A 12,756-nucleotide genomic window follows, 5' to 3' on the forward strand; every position below is an offset into this window, starting at 1 on the left:
TTTAACATTTTATTTTAACCAAAACCCTTTGGGGTCCCTGGGATCAAGCCTGAGTGGAGGCCTAAATGTATATTTTTTATTCATATATTGTAGGGCTGTGAATTTTTGGGTGTCCCACGATTTGATCCAATATCGATTCTTGGGGTCGCGATTCGATTATATATCGATATTTTTTTTTTCGATTCAACGCGATTCTCCATTCAAAACAATTGTGTATTCATTCTGTCACGCCTGTAAATCAGTTTTTTGTTTGATCATGTTTATGTTTTGTTTTTGGACTCTTGTTTCTCCGTTCTGCACTTCCTGGTTTTGCTTGTTTCCATAGTTACGCATTAGTTTCCACCTGGTCTCCAAGTCACGCCCCTGCCCTCAGCCCCACACCTGTTTCTCATCACCACAGCCACTATTTAGGTCATTTGTTTTCTCTTCCTCGGCTTACTGCTTGCTGCTCCAACCCTCATGCCATGCTTTTCGGTTTTGTCCACGCCAAGTAAGTTTCTTTGTATTTATGCCTCTGTGCAAGTTTTTGGTTTGTTGTGTATCATTGATGGTACCTTTTGTTTATTTGTAGATAGTCATGCCATTGTGCTGTTTTGTTTTAACATTAGTATAGATTATTATCCGCCACCGAGCACACCCTTTGTTTTGCCTTTTCGTATTTAGTATATTAATAAATTAATCATGTACCTGAATTCACGCCTGGCTCGTTCCAAAGTCCCTCTGCATCGAAGAAGCAAAACTAATCCAATTAAGTCCTAGTCCTGACACATTCAATACATAGGATTTCAGCAGGATCTACCTCAGTCTGCTGACATGCTAGCACAGTAGTAGATTATTTTTTTTTAAAAGCTTTTATAATTGTAAAGGACAATGTTTTATCAACTGATTTGTTAAAACTAGTAAACGAACCAAAAACATGAGTTATTTTATCTTTGTAAAATATTGGACACAGTGTGTTGTCAAGCTTATGAGATGCGATGCAAGTGTAAGCCACTGTGACACTATTGTTCTTTTATTATTATTTTTATAAATGTCTAATGATAATGTCAGTGAGGGATTTTTAATCACTGCTATGCTGAAATTATAACTAATATTGATACTGTTGTTGATAATATTCATTTTTGTTTCACTACTTTTGGTTTGTTCTGTGTCATCTTTGTCCATCCATTTTCTACCGCTTATTCCCTTTTGGGGTGGCGGGGGGTGCTGGCGCCTTTCTCAGCTACAATCGGGCGGAAGGCGGGGTACACCCTGGACAAGTCGCCACCTCATCGCAGGGCCAACACAGATAGACAAACAACATTCACACTCACATTCACACACTAGGGCCAATTTAGTGTTGCCAATCAACCTATCCCCAGGTGCATGTCTTTGGAGGTGGGAGGAAGCCGGAGTACCCGGAGGGAACCCACGCATTCACGGGGAGAACATGCAAACTCCACACAGAAAGATCCCGAGCCTGGATTTGAACCCAGGACTGCAGGACCTTCGTATTGTGAGGCAGACGCACTAACCCCTCTGCCACCGTGAAGCCCTCTCAATTGCTCGGTTTATTGCAATTCTGAGTGTTGCTGGGTCAGGTTCGGTTTTGGAATTGGATTGCATTGTTATTGTTTTGTTGGATTGATGAAACATTTTTTTATTTTTTTTTAATTCTGAATCGCACAACGTGAGAATCGCGATTCATATTCGAATCGATTTTTTTTCCCCCACACTAATATATTGTTGTTTTTTTAAAATAAATGGCCCCCGCCTGCTCTGATTATTCAGTGTACGGCCCTCAGTGGAAAAAATTAGGACACCCCTGTGCTACAGCGTTGGCGGTGACGATGATGATGTTGGGGGTTGGGGGAGGAAGGCTCGGAATCCTTCATCTTCAGCATCAGCGCCATTATCAAGTAGGCGCTTGTGCGTCAAACGTGGACGTGGATTAAGCAAGCGTGGAATTCCTTTCATTTGCTCCCTTCCTTCATTGCAAATCCACCATTCGTGCTCTTTCTTCTTCCCTTTTTTTATTTTTATTTTTTAAATTTTTTTTTCAGCGTTTCCTTGCTGCTATGGACTGTACGTCGGACAAAAAGGGATTTATTCTATTCCTAAGAGACGCAGCGGACGGATGAAGATCAGCGAGCAGCACAATATTCACATGCATGGTAAATGTTGTCATAGGTGCAGAATATTGTCTTGCATCCCGGGTGCTGCCTTCTTTAGCGTCATCGGTGAGTCTTGCCATCAAGCCCTTGTCTTATTAATGTTGCACAATTTGATGCTCGGGGTGTGGTGTTGAGTCCCTTTTTTTGCCTTTCATCTTATTTTTCTTGAGGAAAAAAAAAATATATATACCCTTTTTGTTTTTTTGGGTGCCCCCCCAGCCCCCCCAACCCCCTGCAATTTGCCCCTTGCAGCTGCGCACCTTCACAAGGGAAGCACAAGCATCCGTGATTGGAATATATGTGCCGCCACTAACCGTGCACGTTTGCACATGCATGAAAAAAAAAAAAAAAAAAAACCGCGCACGGGAGACGTGACGCTCGCACCCTTTGCGTGAGCGTGGAATTTCTCACACATTTCTGTGTAATCGTCATTTAATATGTGCATTTTTTTTAATATATATATATATATCACTGGTGGGCTGCAGGAAGGGAAACAGGCCAAGTACGTGTAGATATGTGTATGTTTTAGTGTCACATACTTAGGCTATGTTTATGTATGCGTGTTTATATTCATGTGTGGTTGAAAGTTGTCCCCATTGGGGCACCGTAGTGCAGGAAAAAATGTCTGCATGGTGTTACCCCTCAAAGATGTATAGATTATTCATATATTTTCATCAAGTGCATTTGAAGCTGAGCTACTTTCATCCTAATATATATCCATCCATCCATTTTCTACCGCTTATTCCCTTTCGGGGTCGCTGGGGGTGCTGGCGCCTATCTCAGCTACTGTCGGGCGGAAGGCAGGGTACACCCTGGACAAGTCGCCACCTCATCGCAGGGCCAACACAGCTAGACAGACAACATTCACACTCACATTCACACACTAGGGACCATTTAGTGTTGCCAATCAACCTATCCCCAGGTGTATGTCTTTGGAAGTGGGAGGAAGCCGGAGTACCCGGAGGGAACCCACGCATTCACGGGGAGAACATGCAAACTCCACACAGAAAGATCCCGAGCCTGGATTTGAACCCAGGACTGCAGGACCTTCGTATTGTGAGGCAGACGCACTACCCCCTATATATATATATATATATGTATATATATCTCCATCCATTTTGTACTGCTTATTCCCTTTGTGGTCACGGGGGTTGCTGGTGCCTATTTAAGCTACAAGCGGGCGGAAGGCAGGGTATACACTGGACAAGTCGCTACCTCATCGCAGGGCCAACACAGATAGACAACATTCACACACACATTCACACACACATACAGTGGGGCAAAAAGGTATTTAGATTGTGCAAGTTCTCCCACTTAAAATGATGACAGAGGTCTGTGATTTTCATCATAGGTACACTTCAACTGTGAGGGACAGAATGTGAAAAAAAAATCCAGGAATTCACATTGTAGGAATAAGTATTTGGTCAACCATTCAAAGCTCTCACTGATGGAAGGAGGTTTTGGCTCAAAATCTCACGATACATGGCCACATTCATTCTTTCCTTAACACGGATCAATCGTCCTGTCCCCTTAGCAGAAAAAACAGCCCCAAAGCATGATGTTTCCACCCCCATGCTTCACAGTAGGTATGGTGTTCTTGGGATGCAACTCAGTATTCTTCTTCCTCCAAACACGACGAGTTGAGTTTATACCAAAATGGATACTTGGGTGATACAGCAGAGGATTGGGAGAATGTCATGTGGTCAGATGAAACCAAAAAGAACTTTTTCGTATAAACTTGGAGGAAGAAGAATACTAAGTTGCATCCCAAGAACACCACACCTACTGTGAAGCATGGGGGTGGAAACATCATGCTTTGGGGCTGTTTTTTCTGCTAAGGGGACAGGACGATTGATCCGTGTTAAGGAAAGAATGAATGGGGCCATGTATCGTAAGATTTTGAGCCAAAACCTCCTTCCATCAGTGAGAGCTTTGAATGGTTGACCAAATACTTATTTTCCACAAATAAATTCTTTAAAATTCCTACAATGTGAATTCCTGGATTTTTTTTTTCACATTCTGTCTCTCACAGTTGAAGTGTACCTATGATGAAAATTACAGACCTGTGTCATCATTTTAAGTGGGAGAACTTGCACAATCGGTGGCTGACTAAATACTTTTTTGCCCCACTGTGTATGTATGTATAAATAATATTATTTATTTATTTTTAAATGTGTGTTTTGTATTTCTTATTGTGCATTCACCCTGCTCGCTGTTTTCTGGGGGCTCGATCCGTCCATGCAGTCCCCGGGGCCGTGATCTACATAGCTCAGTCCTCAAGGAACATATCTGCTCAATGCTGTATTCATATGTCCTCTTTCTTCTCCTCCGGCCGTATATCATCATTGTGAAAAAAAAAAAGGATGTGGAGAACAAAACGAATGGATTCCTTGTTATTGTGAAAGCAGCTCTGTGGTTACAATTCAGGTTTTTGATAACTATTTTAAATAATAATTCTTATTAATTGTATTTTTTATTTGTTCTTATTATTTTTTATGATTTATTATCAGTAGGGCTGCTATGGACTTGACTCTCACACTATTATTTTAGACCAGTGATTCTTAACCTTGTTGGAGGAACCAAAACCTTCTTAGTAAAAATCAAAACATTTTTTTTTTTTAAATTCAAGACAAAGTTATGTGTTTTTGGTAACACTTTAGTATGGAGAACATATACTAAGTAACAAAGACTTAATTTAGACGTTGTTGGACACTAGGGGAACATATTCTACAATCCCCGTCTCCATATGAGTTGGGAAATTGTGTTAGATGTAAATATAAACGGAATACAATGATTTGCAAATCCTTTTCAACCCATATTCAGTTGAATATGCTACAAAGACAACATATTTGATGTTCAAACTGATAAAAAATGTTTTGTTGTTGCAAATAATCATTAACTTTAGAATTTGATGCCAGCAACACGTGACAAAGAAGTTGGGAAAGGTGGCAATAAATACTGATAAAGTTGAGAAATGCTCATCAAACACTTATTTGGAGCATCCCACAGGTGTGCAGGCTAATTGGGAACAGGTGGGTGCCATGATTGGGTATAAAAGCAGCTTCCATGAAATGCTAAGTAATTCACAAACAAGGATGGGACGAGGGTCACCAAATTGTAAGCAAATTGTCGAACAGTTTTAGAACATTTCTCAACGAGCTATTGCAAGGAATTTAGGGATTTTACCATCTACGGTCTGTAAAATCATCAAAAGGTTCAGAGAATCTGGAGAAATCACTGCACGTAAGCGATGATATCACAGACCTTTTGATCCCTCAGGCGGTACTGCATCAAAAACCGACATCGTGTAAAGGATATCGCCTTGTGGGCTCAGGAACACTTCAAAAAACCACTGTCAGTAACTACAGTTTGTCGCTACATCTGTAAGTGCAAGTTAAAACTCTACTATGCAAAGCCAAAGCCATTTATCAACAACACCCAGGAACGCCGTTGGCTTCGCCGGGCCCGAGCTCATCTAAGATGGACTGATGCAAAGTGGAAAAGTGTTCTGTGGTCCACGTTTCAAATTATATTTGGAAACTCTGGACGTGGAGTCCTCCGGAACAAAGAGGAAAATAACCATCCGGATTGTTATAGGCGCAAAGTTCAGCAGCCAGCATCTGTGATGGTATGGGGGTGTATTAGTGCCCAAGGCATGGGTAACTTACACATCTGTGAAGGCACCATTAATGCTGAATGGTCCATACAGGTTTTGGAGCAACATATGTTGTCATCCAAGCAACGTTATCATGGACGCCCCTGCTTATTTCAGCAAGACAATGCCAAGCCACGTGTTACAACAGCGTGGCTTCCTAGTAAAAGAGTGAGGGTACTTTCCTGACCCGCCTGCAGTCCAGACATGTCTCCCATCTAAAATGTGTGGCGCATTATGAAGCGTTAAATACGACAGCGGAGACCCCGGACTGTTGAACGACTGAAGCTCCTCATAAAACAAGAATGGGAAATAATTCCACTTTCAAAGCTTCAACAATTAGTTTCCTCAGTTCCCAAACGTTTGAGTGTTGTTAAAAGAAAAGGTGATGTAACACAGTGGTGAACATGCCCTTTCCCAACTACTTTGGCACGTGTTGCAGCCATGAAATTCTAAGTTAATTATTATTTGCAATGGGTTGAGTATGGGTTGAAAATGATTTGCAAATCATTGTATTCCGTTTATATTCACATCTAACACAATTTCCCAACTCATATGGAAACGGGGTTTGTAAATTATGACTGAAAAAGTTGTTACACTTCACAAACTTTATTCAATACACCTATTAGGTCCGACGTTTCCACCGTCACCTTGGTTATGTCTTTATGATCGTCCGTGTTTATTAAAATGAGAGAAGTAGCAGGTCAAACCCCTGATCATTTTATCTAAAAATATTTAGTTGTGGGGGGTGCGGGAGCCTATCTCAGCTGCATTTGAGCGGAAGGCGGTCTACACCCTGGACAAGTCGCCACCTTATCACTGGGCGAACACAGACCCCTTTTGGGATGAGTGGTAGAAAATGGATGGATGGATGGATATTTAGTTGCACTTAATTTCTTAGGTAAATACTGCTAATTCAACCTGAAGAAATGTTGCTTGCACTTAGTTTTATTTATATTGTAATTACTTTACTGCGATGAGGTGGCGACTTGTCCAGGGTGTATCCCGCCTACCACACGAATGCAGCTGAGATAAGCTCCAGCGACCCCAAAAGAGACAAGCGGTAGAAAATGAATGGATTGTAATTACTTTACATTGAAAAAAACACAGCAAAAGCAGTTTTAAATCTACTGTTCAAATTAATTGAACCTTTTTTTGAATATCTAACATGAGCACAAAAAAGGTTTACTCTTGTTAACCTAAAGTACGAGTTGCGCTTTATTCAAAAAATGTGTGAACTCATTGACCACTAATTGTTTTTTATATCCATATTTCATGTAAACATCGTTCTCTTACAAAAACATAACAGGAATATCGGATACTTCACCTGCCACTATTTATTTCAGTCACACTGTTTGATTGTTTTTGACTAAAAAGTTACTGAATCGATTTCAACTCACTGAATCGTTTCAACCATAAATTCTAAACCGAATGGAATCGTTGTTTAAATGAATCGTTACCCCTCTAATACAAACCCTGTTTCCATATGAGTTGGGAAATTGTGTTAGATGTAAATATAAACGGAATACAATGATTTGCAAATCCTTTTCAACCCATATTCAGTTGAATATGCTACAAAGACAACATATTTGGTGTTCAAACTCATAAACTTTATATTTTTTGCAAATAATAATTAACTCAGAATTTCATGGCTGCGACATGTGCCAAAGTAGTTGGGAAAGGGCATGTTCACCACTGTGTTACATCACATTTTCTTTTAACAACACTCAAACGTTTGGTAACTGAGGAAACTAATTGTTGAAGCTTTGAAAGTGGAATTCTTTCCCATTCTTGCTTGATGTACAGCTTAAGTTGTTCAACAGTCCGGGGTCTTGTTGTCGTATTTTACGCTTCATAATGCGTCACACATTTTCGATGGGACACATGTCTGGACTGCAGGCAGTCCAGGAAAGTACCTGCACTCTTTTACTACGAAGCCACGCTGTTGCAACACATGGCTTGGCATTGTTTTGCTGAAATAAGCAGGGGCATCCATGATAATGTTGCTTTGATGGCAACATATGTTGTTCCAAAACCTGTATGGACCATTCAGCATAAATGGTGCCTTCACAGATGTGTAAGTTACCCATGCCTTGGGCACTAATACAACCCCATACCATCACAATTGCTGGCTTTTGAACTTTGCGCCTATAACAATCCGGATGGTTATTTTCCTCTTTGTTACGGAAGACACCACGTCCACAGTTTCCAAATATAATTTGAAATTTGGACTCGTCAGACCACAGAACACTTTTCCACTTTGCATCAGTCCATCTTAGATGAGCTCGGGCCCAGCGAAGCCAGCGGCGTTCCTGGGTGTTGTTGATAAATGGGTTTTAACTTGCACTTACACATGTAGCGACCAATTGTAGTTACTGACAGGGGTTTTATGAAGTGTTCCTGAGCCCACATGGTGATATCCTTTACACACAGTCGGTTTTTGATGCAGTACCGCCTGAGGGATCAAAGGTCCGTAATATCATGGCTTACGTGCAGTGATTTCTCCAGATTCTCTGAACCTTTTGATGATTTTACGGACCGTAGATGGTAAAATCCCTAAATTCCTTGCAATAGCTCGTTGAGAAATGTTGTTCTAAAACTGTTCGACAATTTGCTTACAAATTGGTGACCCTCACCCCATCTTTCTTTGTGAATTACTTAGCATTTCATGGAAGCTGCTTTTATACCCAATCATGGCACCCACCTGTTCCAATTTGGCCTGCACACCTGTGGGATGTTCCAAATAAGTGTTTGATGAGCATTCCTCAACTGAATTAGTATTTGTTGCCACCTTTCCCAACTTCTTTGTAACGTGTTGCTGGTATCAAATTCTAAAGTTAATGATTATTTGCACAAAAAAAAATGTTGTCTTTGTAGCATATTCAACTGAATATGGGTTGAAAATGATTTGAAAATCATTGTATTCCGTTTATATTTACATCTAACACAATTTACCAACTCATATGGAAAGGGGGTTAGTACTTTAACATCGGTTACCTGTGGGTAGCAAAGTTTAATTATACCGTCCCTGTCAAATAAATCAAATAAAATGTATCCACTGTTGAAAAAAGACCGCAAGGTGGCGTTTAGAGGCTTCTAGAACTGCATGGGCCTTATGATTGGATGCTTTGGCATTGTTTAACACAAGTATCCATCCATCCAGCCATCCATTTTCTACCGCCTTGTCCCTTTTGGGGTCGCGGGGGTGCCGGAGCCTATATCCAACATTGTAAAAACATTTACAAGTCAGAAAAGTCATCACCTTTTAGTCAAGCAAGAAAGATCGACTCGAATAAACAACTTGAGAAGTTTGAGGAATAAACTGGTTGTTAGATGTGAAAAATTGTAGATGAACATTGAACTCACTCCCTGTTACTGCCCCTCAACACCACATAATTTTGAAAAAGTATTCCAATTTTATGTATTTATACAAATTTTATTTATTTATTCAGATTTATTTTAAAACCTATTTACTGTATGTATGGTGGTATCACTGTTTCCTTGTCTTTGCACTTGCTGCTTGCACTGCCTCTGAATACAAAATACACAATATTGTTTACTGCTTGTAACAAATTGCTAAACCTTGGGTAAAAGTGTAACGATTACGGGGGCATCGTGATGCGGGTTCGTTCTTTCTTGATGCAGTCGAGCTACGGACACAGCGTGAAGGTAAGAAATGAATGCGTTCAAAAGACTCCGGCTTGTTAGTGATTCCCAAAGCCCAAAAAAAGTCTGCGGGCTATAGAGCGTTTTCCGTTCGGGCTCCAGTACTCTGGAATGCCCTCCCGGTAACAGTTCGAGATACCACCTCAGTAGAAGCATTTAAGTCTCACCTTAAAACTCATTTGTATACTCTAGCCTTTAAATAGACTCCCTTTTTAGACCAGTTGATCTGCCGTTTCTTTTCTTTTTCTTCTATGTCCCACTCTCCCTTGTGGAGGGGGTCCGGTCCGATCCGGTGGCCATGTACTGCTTGCCTGTGTATCGGCTGGGGACATCTCTGCGCTGCTGATCCGCCTCCGCTTGGGATGGTTTCCTGCTGGCTCCGCTGTGAACGGGACTCTCGCTGCTGTGTTGGATCCGCTTTGGACTAAACTCTCGCGACTGTGTTGGATCCATTGTGGATTGAACTTTCACAGTATCATGTTAGGCCCGCTCGACATCCATTGCTTTCCTCCTCTCCAAGGTTCTCATAGTCATCATTGTCACCGACGTCCCACTGGGTGTGAGTTTTCCTTGCCCTTATGTGGGCCTACCGAGGATGTCATAGTGGTTTGTGTTGTGGTTTGTGCAGCCCTTTGAGACACTAGTGATTTAGGGCTATATAAGTAAACATTGATTGATTGATTGAAATTATGATTTATTTGAAATTAAATCAGACCATGAAACAGAAAACTTGCAAAAGGCAAAACATACAGAACTAGCATGGGAGCTACAAAAAAAACAAAAGCGCTAGCATGGGAGCTGGAGAAAAAACAAATACTTAGCAAGGAAGCTAGCTGGTTGCTGTCGTGGAAATTTCTTAAAGACGATCCTTTAGTGACAAATAGCTTTAAAATTATTTATTAAAGTAACAAACAAATAAGCTTTGCAAAGCGAGACCAAACCAGAACGACACATCCGTTCGTTCCAGCTTGTTCTAACCCCTTTTAGAATTTGACATGACAATTATACATTCTCAGAAGTCCCACCCTCCATGCTCATTTACATACAGTACACCAGTGGAATGAATACCCAAAGCCCTGTGAAGGAGAGAGGGTGTCATTTGCCCAGAGGAGGGGGGTCACTCAGGAAAGGGGAACAATTTAGCTCTGTTGGGGGTAAGGAAGAGGGAAAACACATGCCCAAGTCAACTATAGTCCACATGTCACATCAAAGACACAGGAGAAAGAGCCCGATCAGATTAGAGGCCTCTTGCAGAGCGTCACATTCCTAAACCTAATAAACAACTTTTGGTACCCAGTTCAAAGAACATCATCTATTTAAACAAGTATAAGTAATTTTGCTATCACATTGCGAACAGGAATAAGGGATTGGATCAGAGTCGTCACTGTTGTGAAAACACAAATCAGGAAGCAAGGTCGAATCAACGTAAAAGGCAGGCTTAAATAAGGCAGTAATCACAAGGCAGGTGCGCGTCAAGAAACAAGTGGCAGGTGAAAGACAAGATCAAACAAGGAAGCGCAACCAGGAACTAAGGCAAACATTAGCAGAAACATAGTACAAAAAGACTCAAAACATAATATGATCTGGGCAGCGGATCATAACAAAAAGTAAAGTAAGATGTTTATTTATAGCGTTTTAGCAGTAGGGGGATGATACTTACAGCTTTGGAAGGGCTAAGTGTTATTTTTCAAACACTGCTCTAAGTTTGTTACATCAGTGTTTTGTTTTATACAATAATTCATGCTGCTGCCTGACTGCTGGCTTCTTTTTTTTTTACATTTAAGTCTTTGTGCTTTGAACTACCTTCTATTTTTTTTTTTAAGAATATGTTTAGTTTAGCCTTTAGCTGACAGTTGTCCCGAATCAGTTACCATGGCAACACAAATTTCACCCCCCTGTACCGGGATCTGACACTTTTAAAAGATTAAGTGTTTGCTTTTTTTGATTTTTTGCACAGGCACACTGCTTGGATGGCAAAGGGTTGTGGGATTAGTTTTTGTGCGGCATGGCGCGGAACGGAGGCTGTAAAGGTTTACATTTGTAGGGTCCTTTAAAAACTTCAACATAATATATAAATACACTTTGATTGATTGATGGAGTGCATCCATTAAGACTAATGTTTTTTATACCAGTAAAGGTCTTGAACTGAAATTGATATCAGATGCCGGTTCGATACCAGCAAAAAAATACGCGTTTAATTATATCGGCTTGCATCTAAAAGCGTTCCGATACAAGCGTGTTTACTTGTGTAAAGCTGGACAGCCTCTTAATATTTCAATGTCCTCCAATAAGCACACAGGGTCGGTATTTTCTTGTATTTTAGTTAAGTCATTCTAATAACAACACACAATTGCACACAAGCTAGACATACGTGATAAGGGTCTTTAATTGGACAATATTGCAGTCTAAAACACAACATTTATCAACCTATACCAATATCAAATTAAAGCTGCAAGCAGCGTTGGTCGGGTCCGCCTTTGGCCGCTGCCAAGCCCTGGTCTAAGTCAGACCTACATAGAGGTATTTGTTTCATGTCTCTACGACATTCCTAACAGAAGTTAAAAGCAGTTTTGTCTGGGTTTTTTCCTAGGGGGCGCTGGAGCGCAATTTTGACTTTTGGGGTTTGGGTTTTTATTAGATGGCAATTTTCGCCAGTCCTGATGTGTGTGTAAAATTTGGTGCGTTTTGAAGCATGTTAAGGGGGTCAAATTACAGATTGACGTTTCTGGATGTTGTTGATAAATGGCTTTCGCTTTGCATAGTGGAGCTATAACTTGCAATTTGAAGCATTTTAAGGGGTCAAATTACAGCTCAAAGAGGCAAAAATGACATTTTTTAGGACAATTTGCACAGGGTTTTTTTGTAGGTGCGTGAAATCCAAACCGGAGCAGTAATCAAACTCTTTCGATAACCTTTAATCAGAAGGGTTCAAACTCTCTCCTGTGCGAGTTTGAAGCCGAAACGACAAACGCGCTCAGAGGAGATAACGTTTGAAAAAAGGTGACGGGTGTTTACAAAACTTTTATTTTGAAGGGGTAATTTTTAACTTCCTGTTGATTTTTGCTGAAGGATGTCATTTATTAAAATGTAGGTCTAAGTGAGACCTACATAGAAGTTTTCGTTTCAGGTCTCTCCGACATTCCTAACAAAAGTTACAAGCAGTTTTATCTGTGTTTTCTTCCTAGGAGCAGTTTTTTCTGTGTTTTATTCGAAAATTGCGCTATAGCGCATTTTTGAGTTTTGGGGTTTGGTTTTTTCATTAAATCTCAATTTTTGCCAGTCCTG

At 40.6% G+C, this 12,756-nt stretch overlaps 1 protein-coding gene across 3 annotated transcripts in view; it reads left to right on the forward strand.

The window, feature by feature from the left end:
* Positions 1-409: 409 nt before the first annotated feature.
* nlgn1 (neuroligin 1) overlaps positions 410-12,756 on the forward strand; it is a 115,608-nt gene continuing 103,261 nt past the window's right edge. For 2 of the 3 annotated variants that reach the window (XM_061883259.1, XM_061883260.1), the window contains exon 1: positions 1,858-2,219. The gene's annotated coding sequence lies outside the window, so the exon portion shown is untranslated. Of the gene's footprint in view, positions 491-1,857; positions 2,220-12,756 lie in introns of those variants that run through there. The other variant, XM_061883258.1, reaches the window with a different exon arrangement.

This window comes from Nerophis ophidion, linkage group LG22 (assembly GCF_033978795.1).
Source record: "Nerophis ophidion isolate RoL-2023_Sa linkage group LG22, RoL_Noph_v1.0, whole genome shotgun sequence".
Lineage (NCBI taxonomy): Eukaryota > Metazoa > Chordata > Actinopteri > Syngnathiformes > Syngnathidae > Nerophis > Nerophis ophidion.